The 12006-nt window shown below is 48.1% G+C and overlaps 1 pseudogene; it reads left to right on the top strand.

Annotated features, from left to right (window-relative positions):
* Positions 1-1942, top strand: part of LOC109837870 — a 2351-nt pseudogene extending 409 nt beyond the window's left edge.

Raw genomic sequence — 12006 nt, 5'->3', positions numbered from 1 at the left:
CATCTCGCCTCCGCCCGTCGCCGTCGTCCTCGAGCAGCATCGCCTCCCTCTCCCGCCGCCGCCGTCGTCGAGCGGTGGAGACAGCAGGGAGTCTCCGAGGAAGTCGTTTGGGCGGCCGCCGGAGGTCTCGTATTTGGGTTGGGGGCATTGGTACACGCTCCGAGAGCTCGAGACGGCGACAGATAATTTCGCCGACGAGAATGTGATCGGCGAAGGGGGATATGGGATTGTTTATCGCGGAGTTTTGAGTGATCGCACGATTGTCGCTATCAAAAATTTGTTGAACAATAGGTTTGTTTCTAAAAAAAACTTTTTTTTTCCCTCATAGGAAGAAATTAGGATTTTTAGCTTTTAGGGCTTTGATTGATCAGGGGACAGGCGGAGAAGGAGTTTAAAGTGGAGGTGGAAGCGATTGGACGAGTGAGGCACAAGAATTTGGTTAGATTGCTTGGTTATTGTGTTGAAGGAGCTCATAGGTAAATTCTTACTTTAAAAATCTCTCTTTTTTACCTTTTCTTTTAAAGGAAAAAAAAAACAATTTGATCTTTGTGTTTGCGCTCAGGATGCTTGTATACGAGTACGTTGACAATGGAAATTTGGATCAGTGGCTTCATGGAGATGTAGGAGAAGAGAGTAGGCTTACTTGGGATGGCAGGATGAACATAATACTCGGAACTGCGAAAGGGTACTAGTCTAATGGGATACCTATCATGAACTATATGTGCGATAATAAATCTGGGTTATTTTTTCTCCTCATTGATCAAGGAATGCAGGAGAGGTTTTGTAACAAGTCTTTCATTGTTTACAGACTAGCGTATCTCCATGAGGGCTTAGAGCCAAAGGTTGTTCACAGAGATGTGAAATCGAGCAACATACTACTCGATAAACAATGGAATGCGAAGGTATCTGATTTCGGACTAGCGAAGCTCATAGGCTCTGAGAAGACCTATGTAACCACTCGTGTCATGGGAACATTCGGGTTAGTTCCCCTCGCCAAAATCCCAATTTGATGGTGGGCAGAAAATTGTGTAATTATCAAGAAAAATGACCTCTAAATTTCTTTATTTTTTTTCCATTGTAGCTATGTGGCTCCTGAGTATGCTAGCTCTGGGATGTTGAACGAGAGAAGCGATGTGTACAGCTTCGGAGTACTTATAATGGAGATAATATCTGGGAGAGCCCCGGTAGACTATACGAAGCCTCCCGCAGAGGTTTGCTGTACCGAAACTATCGCGTTTCCATTCCTTTTCTTCGACAATTTCATCTGAGCTGTAACCGCGCACTTTGTGTTTTCATCTCTAGGTAAATTTGGTTGTATGGTTAAAAACGATGGTCGGGGATAGGAAATGTGAGCAAGTAGTAGATCCCAAAATGCCAGGAAAGCCTTCAGCAAAGACGCTCAAACGGACACTTCTTGTGGCTCTTCGATGTGTTGATCCTGATGCACAGAAAAGGCCTAAGATGGGGCATGTCATCCACATGCTTGAGGTTGAAGACTTGCTGTTCCGAGAGGTAAATCCAGACTGTATAACCCTCATTGTTTGTCGTATTTGATTCAAGTTATGATGTAGAAAGCTCCATAAAAGAATCGAATTGTTGTGTTCATCAGCTCTTGATTCATATTATGTGATTAATTGTATTGCAGGACAGGGACAATCCTAGTAAAGAGGCAAATTCTGGGAGGAGTAACCATCAAACAGGGTGGAGATGAGAGGCTAATAATATGTGAAACAATTTGAAAGCATAACGTCTTGAGAGCCCAATAAATTTCTAAGTTTACCGGCATTTTTGTGGTACTTTTTTTTGTCAGTCCCTTCCAAGGAATTGATTTTTTTTTTTTTTTTTTTTTTTTTTGGCCCCCGCCTTGTATTATAAACGCTACAGATAAATATTCCAGATTGCAGTCTATAGATCTTGTCCTTCTGGAGATTCGATTTCCTCATCCTGGCACATAAATACAAGTTTTATTTTAGGGGTTTTTTTTTTCAATATTAGACCCTGACATCTTTAATATCTTAAAATAAGTCCCTCTATTCACTAATTGCTATTAGATTACCCGCTTCTTATATCTCACTATGATTGCACCTAAACGGAGTGATTAATTCCGAACTCCTCATAAGAATCGGGGGACTTAATAGTAATTTCAATTATTTGAGGGGTTAATTTTGAAACAACTTAAAATAATTGGACAATCCAATAGCGGTTTATTTCAAATTGAAAGCGTCGCAAGTTCCAGCTCCTAGCTGTTAATCTCAAACATAGATGTAATTATGCGTCTGTACTTACACCGCTCACATTAGAGTGGAGCTTATTTAATTAACTGCATTGGTTTTTTTACTGAACTTGGGAAAGTTTTCTAGAGATTGATGTGGTTAGGTGTCGATTAATGAAAATCGAAGTGCTTAGTGCTAAACAATGTTTAATCTGTCAGATGTAAATAACTAAGGGGTTAGCTATTATTAATGATCTTTAATTACCTGCTATGCTTGGGTATTGTACTCCACAGTTGCAAACTTTTTTAACTTAAAGCTGAAACCGAATATTGCAAAATATACAAATTTGGTACATGTGCTCACTGAAAAATCCGCATCATGTTTTAAACTGGATAGATATTGTAGGCTGTTTGAATGTCACATTGTCAATATTTCACTACCTAATCCCAGCAATTATAAATAGTCTATTCCTTTTCTCGTAGGAAAATTTTCTTTATCTTCCCCATCCATGCACGCTACTTGTGCAACTCTGTCTCGTGGAGATTGTGGATTGGGTACAAACAATTAGAAAACTCCAATTAGTTTAGTTGGATGGCGCAGATTCTTGAATTCCAACAGAATGAATTGAGGTTACTCCTGCAGATGATCTAATAAAGAAAGAAGAGGGCGGCTCGAAAAGAAAAAAACAACTTCGAGCATTTGTAGGGAATATTCTATTGTACCCTCCAACTTCAGGGTAGAATTTATATAATTTTCTCTACTCTAAGAAACCATCTAATAAACCCCCCTACATTCATATAATCTTCCTCAATTTGATCATCAGGAAACTCTATTTTGTTTTGTATCATACACAACTCTTTTGTCATTGCTAGAATAATAATAATATGCCCTTGAACATCTAATACAAATTATGTAATATTTATAAAGTATTAATTGATTTAATTGTTGCACATATAATTTGTGTATCATTTATATAATTGTTATATATCCTTAGAAATTATTTTGTTAGATCATACACAGTGATGTATCACTTGCTTTGAGATGTGATCTAACTTAGAAATTTCTCAAATTTGTGCTTAACCTATAATTAGTAAATGATAACTTTGTTATAACAGATTATTATGCATGACCCTACATGTGAGATATGGTGGTGGGTCTCAGCCACCAGGAATAGGGATTCCCCGAGTGTATGCCATAAGCATACATTGTGATGTGTATAGCACTAGACCGTATTTGAATTCTTTAGGACAAGTCACCTAGGAGATGGAAAATTCAAATTGTTACATGGTCCCTTTGACTTAGTGATATTGTCATTTCCGATTTGATAATTTAGTATGCACTGATATGATGGTTAAGTTTGTTTAGCAAGTGCTACATAATCTGAAACGTTGGATTACTGGATTTCATTTAGGGAAATGATAAATATCTAGATAGGATTTAGTATGCTTATTATGATGAGTTAATTTATTATGCATTCCCATGAATTTGTAAAATTCCGCCGGCGGGTGGTTTTGTAAAATATATTTCAAATTTTATTTTCTTATAAAAATAAAATATTTTGATATTTCAAATTGATTTTTTATTTATGTTCATGAGAATTGCAATTTAGGCATGAGCAAATAGATAAATTATCGTACTCAAAAGAGTTGCCTAAAATAAATGATACTGAAGGGGTTGAATGTAAAATATTATTTAATAAATAATTAATCACATATCATGGAAGATATTTTATGAATAATTGATCAGATAGAAATTTTACTGTTAAATTGAAATTATTTATTTGGTTAATAATTGGTTCTCGATATGGGACCTAATTGGTCTCATTAATATCATTAGAAAAGATTTACATACAATATAAATTCTATTATATCCTCAATTGTTATGGATAAAGTTTTTGAACAATTCTATTTTTAATTGTTATAGATAGAGTTTTGAGCCATTAAGAATTGTTTGAAACTAAAAACAACGACTGCTATCCGAGTGGATTTGACCAGCATTAATGAACCGCATTTATGAGTTCGCAGATCAATGAAGTGTCTGTCCGATCACTTGTACTGTGCGTGACCGCCCGGCGTGCTTTGAGCACGGTGCTTTCTCCTTTCCGGTCAGGAGAGGCGGTGAAGTAGGTGTACAGTACTCGAGTGGGTCTAGCCAGCTTGCCGAGTGCCGGCGGATCCAGCTCTTGGCTCGGACATCCGAGGTGAGTCGCATTTATGAATGCTCAGGTCGACTCGACACCTGTCCAGGCTTTCGTGCTGCGCGTACTGCGAGCGGCCGTTTGACGGTCCTGGGGTATCGTGCTCTCTCTCCCTTCGGGTCGAGAGAGATGGGAAGGTCCATCTCAGCACGTGGGGTAGTGGATACCCAGCTGTACTGACGGTCTTGGGGTTTGCTGGCGGATTCGACTCTGGACTCGGGCAGGCGAGTTGAGTGAAAGGCGAACTTCCGCCATCCTAATCGATCTTAACTCGTGCTGGCGAGCCGACCGTAAGGCGAACTTAGAATCGAGCATGTGCGATGTCCATGCGATTTAGGCCCGTGCCAGAGGACCGGGCGTGCGAGCTCTTTTCGCAGGCGAATTTCCTGTGAGCCTATAGAGGTATTTTTTACCGTCTACAAGACCCCCTTCAAAGTTTTCAGACCTAAACCGGCTCGCGTGGGGTCTGGAATACTTTGAATGAAGAAATTTTCGGCGAAGTAAGCGCACTTGATTTCTTTTAGGATTTTTAGCAAATCCTCAGCTATCAACGGGTTTGATGTGCCTTTACCGATCACCGTTTGAATCGGGCTAGCTATACTATTCCCCTTAGTATGATGAGTTGTCGAACAGTCTCTCTTAGGTTTAATGCTAAGATTTCTGCTCTAACCCTTAGCCGTCTGAGGCGTGGGTTTTAACCGTTTAAGCGAGGTCATTCCATTGGCTTTGTTTATGATTTTACCTTTAGTGGCGAGCGAGTTGCCCAGGCGAAATTAGTCTTTGGGAGCCAAATTTCGCGCAGCTCGCGGGGTCATGCCAAGTATTTGCAGGCGAAACCCGCCCTTTTTGAGGTGGGCCCAGATCTGACGGGAGATGAGCCACGTGTCAGCTGATAGGGCCTTGTGCTTCCCAGCTAAGGCGGCGCGGTCCCATTGGGTCGCGGCGATCGTGGTTCGACAACACGATTTCGTGTGTTTCGCCCCATGACGCATCGGGGCCGTGGTTTTCGGGTTCAACCGTCGGATGTAGCTGCCAACCTCGGTTCTTTCGATATACCAAGGGTGATCTGAGCCGTCGAACTTGATCGTGGCCACGTCCTCTGTCCGTTAGGGTTTTCGCTTTTCGAGGGCAGTCGTGGCCACATGGATAACTCAGCCCTTCTAAATCAGCCATTTTCCTCCATTGGGAGTTACCGTGCTCTCAAATCTCGAAAGGAACCGTGGACAATTCCGCCCTTCTAATTCAGCCATTTTCCTCCATTGGGAGTTATCGTGCTCTCAAATCTTGAAAGGAACATCCCAGGAAAGAATTCCCGCTTCATCCTACAATGGCTCCGAAATCTAAGAGATGCAAAGTGAGAGGTGCGGGCCCCGGACGTTATTCCGACCGTCTCTCCGCCGGCATGCCTGCCGGTGCTCTGGAATCGCGCCCAGGTACGTTGATGGGTTCGTTAGATGATCTCTTGTAAGTCTTAGGCGTCGGATTTTAGGAAGATGAGTGTTACTCATTTCCCCGATTTGGGGCAAAGTCTGCCCTATTTTGCATTCTTTCGAGCTGGTGGGAGCTTTCCTCCAAAGGACTTTAGAGCCCCAGGGTGGGTCTACTCTGCACCTGGCAGCGACACGTGGTGGTCCAAGATCACCGACTACATTCTGGCCGAAAATGCTGATCTCAAAGGCACAGAGCTGTATGTGGCCATTGAAGCCACTCGACACAGCTTGCGGATCAACGCTTCTCAGTTCCATAGTATCTTGGAACTGTATTGCGCGGAAAGCGGCACGTTTTTCACCCCCAATGGTGAGCTTGGTATCACCCCTCACGAGATGTACGACGTGTCGGGGCTGCCTCTGGGAGACTTTCCTTACGAGGAGTACGTCCCTGATCAAGATGAGATTGATCAGCTGTCGAGCCATTCCCCTTTGGCGGTTGAAACTCTGTGGGAGTTACTCTGCCACTACCACATATGCCTCAGTACCCTAGGGGCCTCGGATCACAAGGGGAAGAAGAAGAAGACCCCGGGGATCAGCCACAAGAATTGGGCTGATTACCTGTTCCCGGGGAACGATGTCAAAGGGATTCCCGCTCTCCCATTAGGCGCGTGCGACCAGTCTGAAGTGGAGGCGAGGGCAGCTAAAGAAGGAAGCACTCTGACTCTTGACCGCGACGAGGGCGGGTTTAAGTCTGGTACTGTCCTTCACTCATTCCATCATCAGGCGAAGTTTCTCATCTCGGGGAAGGCGCTGCTCGCGGGGTACCTCATGTTATGGCTGAAGAGGTGCGTAATCCCCACTCACTCCTTTGAGGCTCTTCCTGTGGAGGTCGTGTATCCGGCGGTTTGCCTAGCTCACGGGAAGTCTTATTCCCTGGTATCGGCGACGATAGCGTGCATTCACCGAGGGCTCCGCACTCTGACGGCCCAATTCTGCCGTGTGTCGGTCCTTGATGAGGGGGAAGGAGCGGTTATCAAAACCCCTAATCCTAGGGTGGGGCTACCGTACACCTACTTGATGGCGTGGTTTGTATACCACTGCGAATGTTTGATGAGAAGAAGAAGACCCCGGGGATCAGCCACAAGAATTGGGCTGATTACCTGTTCCCGGGGAACGATGTCAAAGGGATTCCCGCTCTCCCATTAGGCGCGTGCGACCAGTCTGAAGTGGAGGCGAGGGCAGCTAAAGAAGGAAGCACTCTGACTCTTGACCGCGACGAGGGCGGGTTTAAGTCTGGTACTGTCCTTCACTCATTCCATCATCAGGCGAAGTTTCTCATCTCGGGGAAGGCGCTGCTCGCGGGGTACCTCATGTTATGGCTGAAGAGGTGCGTAATCCCCACTCACTCCTTTGAGGCTCTTCCTGTGGAGGTTGTGTATCCGGCGGTTTGCCTAGCTCACGGGAAGTCTTATTCCCTGGTATCGGCGACGATAGCGTGCATTCACCGAGGGCTCCGCACTCTGACGGCCCAATTCTGCCGTGTGTCGGTCCTTGATGAGGGGGAAGGAGTAGTTATCAAAACTCCCAATCCTAGGGTGGGGCTACCGTACACCTACTTGATGGCGTGGTTTGTATACCACTGCGAATGTTTGATGAGCGCCCCGGCGGCGCTCCAGGGCGATAAGTTTGTCCCCTTTGTCCAGCGTTTGGAGAGGTGCTCTTGGAAATGCAAGGACATCCCTGATGCCAGGAAGACGCTCTCCCACTTCGGGCATTATAATTTCCGCCGCTTCTTCCCTTATTTCAGCGGGGGCGGATATGGAGAATCTCTCAGGGATGCTCCGACAGCGGATCACTACACGGTCCTTACTCGTGGTGCCTTTCGCTGGTTGGTGAATATCCGACCGGGGTATCACATTCTGAGAACGGGCCCTACATGCTATCTCGAGCCATATATCCCCTGCAGGTTCGCCCGCCAGTTTGGGTACGATCAATTGTATGTGGGTAATGCCAACCCCCACCTAAACTTCGAAGGAGGACTAGTTGACGGAGCTCGGGGATGGTTCTGGACCCATGCTGGAGGCACCCAGGCCCGCTTTGAGTTGCCCGCGAAGGACCGCGATTTACACCACACGCTCTTATACTGCCGCTGGTATCGGGGCGCTAGTGCTGATCCTGCCAATTTCTGGTTCCAGAACTCATGTCTGGTGGAACGCGATCGTCCTGTCAGGGGTCCTCTCCGTTCTTCGAGGCGAAGGGGCCACCAAATCGCTAGGGAGTTGTTCTCGGAGGATCCAGTTGAGGATACCGAAGGTTTTGACGCTGGCTTAGACGAATCCGAGGTTCCAGAGGTTCGAGTTCCTTCCCCCGGTCCTTCGCTGGATGCCCCTGGTGAACCAAGAGAATCCGGGCACCCAAGACCGGTCCAGAGTCCGACCATTGGACAAATGGGGGCGTCGCTTCTGTCTCCGAGTAGCTCGCTTCTCTCGAAGCGTCAGCGGGAGGCAGTGGCTGAGAGTTCCCGAGCGGGGGCGGCTAAGAAGGTCCGTCGTGATGAGATGGCGGAAACCGTCCGAGCGGCGGAAGGTCAGGATGATGTTCCCCAGGTGGGTATCCCCGGAGCGGCGACGTCTGGAGTTGTGCTGCCCGTCTCTTCTGCTGCATCGGGGGCGGCTCTGGCGACTACGAGAGACGCTCCTCCGCGATCTAGCGAGAGGCTACCGACGGGAGCTCCAGCGGCTTCTGTGTCCGCATCAGGAGGTAATTTTTCTTTTGCAATATCGTCTTTGATCGCAACGATGATCTCATACCTTTTGACATTGGTATTGGACCTATGCAGGTGCGATTGAGGAGGTGATCCCCATTCCTTCCGACGAGGAAGGGGAGGCTAAAGATGAGGAGGGGCCCACCGGCTCGGGTAAGCGTGTGTTTTAGCATTACTTTTCTTCCCGTACCCGACTGTTAGTAGGGTCCCTTTCGAGGGGTCTTTGTTAACCTCTTTCTGTGCATTTGTAGTTGACCCTAACCGCGAAGTCGCAGGTGAGGAGGATCCTCACTCTTGGGCGAATCGCTCATCTGAGGCGGGCGAATCTGAGGAGGATGACAATGTCTCAGTTCACGAGGCATTGTCCAGTGAGGAAGAGGATTTGGCGCTTGAGGACGCGCCTGGCCAAATAGGGGGATCTCCTGCTCCTACGGAAGCGTCGGCTGGGGGTCATTCATCGGCGCGAGAGTCTCCGCTTCAACGGGAGGCCCCCATTCTGCAGGTGACCATTTCTCCGTCGACGGCGGCCGTTGACGTTGTGACCACTGCACCGAGGGTGTCATTGGTCGCAGCGGCTCCGGTGGTGCCCGTTACCACTTCTACGGTTATGGCTACAGGTACCTCGACCGTGATTTCGTCCACGGCGGAGGAGGTCGCCCTCTCTCCCTTGGAACGCTGGCGAAAAACGCAGGTGGAGCGAGCTCTGGCGAATTTCGAAGATACTTTGGCCCACTGCACCCGGCTGGTCTTGGAGGAGAATTGCCCCTTCGAAGAATTCAGGGAAGTTCTTGAACACGATGCGTCCTTCTTGCGTAAGAGGCTCGGCGCCGCCGCGGCGAGGCCCTATTTTCAGCGTCTGAACGAAGTGGAGGGGGCTGTTCGGCAGCTGCTCGCTCTTCGTGCGGAGAGTTCCACTCTTGTTGATCTCGCCTCCCGCGAAGTTCGAGTAGCTTTGGTGGATCGTGATCGCCGCCTGAATGAGAACATGACACTAGAGTTAAAACTGTCGGCAGAGTCGGAGCAGGTCAGAGCCGAGGATGCACAAGTGGCCCGCGAGGAAGAAACGGTCGATAATCAGTTCTCCCGACTTTCCTTCGAAGTAGAGAGGCTGAAACAGGTTGTAGCCGAAGCACAGGCCGCCCTGGCCGTTCAAGAGAAGGCTCGCGATCACGTGGCAAAGGAGTTGGAGGGCGTAAAGTCTCGCCGGCGATTGACTGCTGGCTCCGTTGCAGAGAAGGATCGAGCTCTCAAGGATGTCAGGGAGGTTATTCAGGACTTGATCTCCTGCACGGAGGAAGATATTCGTCGAGAGGTCCTGAGGAGGCTTGAGCTTCGCCATGCTGAAGAAATTCGTGGGGCGGAACTGAAGTTGAAATCCCTGTAGTTCGCCTTTAGTTTTCTGCTTGTAATAGGACTTCTTTCTCATGAATGAAATTGTCCCTTTTGTTTCTTGGCTTATTGTCATTTACGTGTGTGCTCCATTTTCGTAATCATGCATTGGTCAGAATTTGGTCGTAAGAGAACCTCAACTATAGAGGAATTCTTGTTGGCGAATTTCGGCTGCAAGTCTACTTCAACTGCGGGCGAATTTTGTTCGCGGGCGGATTCGCAGGAGCTAACGGCGAAGCCTGGCTCTGATCGGGTTCCGATTTCAGTGGGCCGCGTGTTAATCCACGTGTACGTCAGTTAAGGGGACGTGGGCTAGCCGTTTCGCATTTAATGCGAAGTAGTGGGCCTCTTCGTCTCTCGCGCCCGATTCGGGCCGTCGTTGCAGATCGTGGTCACGAACCGTTAGATCTCGTCCGTCCAGATAAGATCCGATCTGTTCGGCCTTACCCTTCAACTGTTCCAGCCTTGAACGGTCTAATCGAGTCTCGAGTAACCGCCTAGGACTCTTAGGTATTTAATGCCCCTATCCTCTGTTAAGAGGATCTACAGGTCTCCCCGGAGTGGACCCGACTTTCTTCTTCCTCATACCCCCAATGGCGCCGAAGGTGAAGAGGGTTGTTTCCAAGAAAAGGAAAGAATCTGGTTCTTCGGGTGCTGCTGAAGGTATCTCCTTGCTTCAACTTGTGTAAGTTTAGTAGGTGTTCCTCCCCCAACTGTTCCCTGTATCGCTTGTTGCGTCTTACAGGTCGAGAGGAGGCGCCGGCTGCCGAGGAGCATGCGGCCGATCCCATTCTGATTTCGGACGACGAATCTGAAGGCCGTGCGAACTCCGCTGCTCCGGATCCCGCTCCCCAGCCGGGAGCCGAACCTTGCCTCGAAATTCCTCCCATCACGACGCTTGCTCCGGGCCAGAGGTCTGTTCCCTCCGAGTCTCAACCGTGGCAGGCCCGTATTGAAGAGTTCGAAGGTGCTGTAAGGCAGGCAATTTCCCTCGTCGAACTCGGTATGGGTAGCTTTGACAGCTTCAGGCAGTCCCTCTATGATCGCGTGGCCGATTTACGGCGATCAGGTGAAAACCGTCTCGCTACCCGTTGCGTGCGTGAACTCCGTCTCTTGGAGCCACGCATGATGGTGCTAGAGGACTTGCTACGGGGAGGTCCGGAGGCTAAAATGGCATCCTGTCTAGCTCACTTCGGGCGTCAGGAAGCCCTGGAACAGGAAACCCGCTCCAAGGAGATAGCGGATTTGGAGTCTGCGGCTAACTTTTGGGTGAGCCAACAACGTTTGCTAGAGGAGCAAGTCATTGACCTCAACCATACCATGGCTCGCCTGAGGGCCGAGTTAGGGCAGGCGGAGGCGAAGTGGAAGGCGCTCCAATCTGACGTGGTCAAGGTTAATGAGAACGCTGAGGCAGAGACTCGACGCCTGCTAGCTTTGCGCCAAGCAGATGCTGCCGCTGCGTCGAACCGCGAGGACCGGATCCGGAAGGCTGCTGAAAACAAGGCTCGGGAAGACCACGCGAGCCAGGTTGAGGCGGTCAAAGAGGAGATTTCCACCTTCAGCGTGTTCGACTGAGACTTCTGCCTCAGGACCGTATTGGGATATTTTGCTTGCTTGCTTTTTACATTTTGGGACTATGCCATGACTCTTAAAGTCATAACTTTGTTCAAATGTATTGTCTTGAAACGCTGGGTGTATGTTTTGCTTCTTTGAACATGTTATTATGACTTTCGCAATTTGCAGAAAACATAACTTTGTTCAAATGTACTGTCTTAAAGTATCAATGAGGTTTTGTGTCCGCTCATTGCTTGTGTATTGGCGAGATTTAATTTGTTTTCAGGCGAGATTTTGATCGCGGCGAGTTCCGCCTGGAAGCTAAACTCAGCTGTTGGCGAGTTCAAGCAGATGAGTAACCTCTTTTGCTGGCGAGTTTCGCTTGGAAACGCAACCCAACGGCTGGCGAGTTTATGCTGTGTGCGAGACCCGTATGATGGTGGGCTTGTGTTGAAAACC

The sequence above is a fragment of the Asparagus officinalis genome, chromosome 4 (genome assembly GCF_001876935.1).
Source record: "Asparagus officinalis chromosome 4, Aspof.V1, whole genome shotgun sequence".
Taxonomy (NCBI): Eukaryota; Viridiplantae; Streptophyta; class Magnoliopsida; order Asparagales; family Asparagaceae; genus Asparagus; species Asparagus officinalis.
Note: the sequence above shows the minus strand (reverse complement) of the source record. Positions and strands in the feature narration are given on the sequence as shown.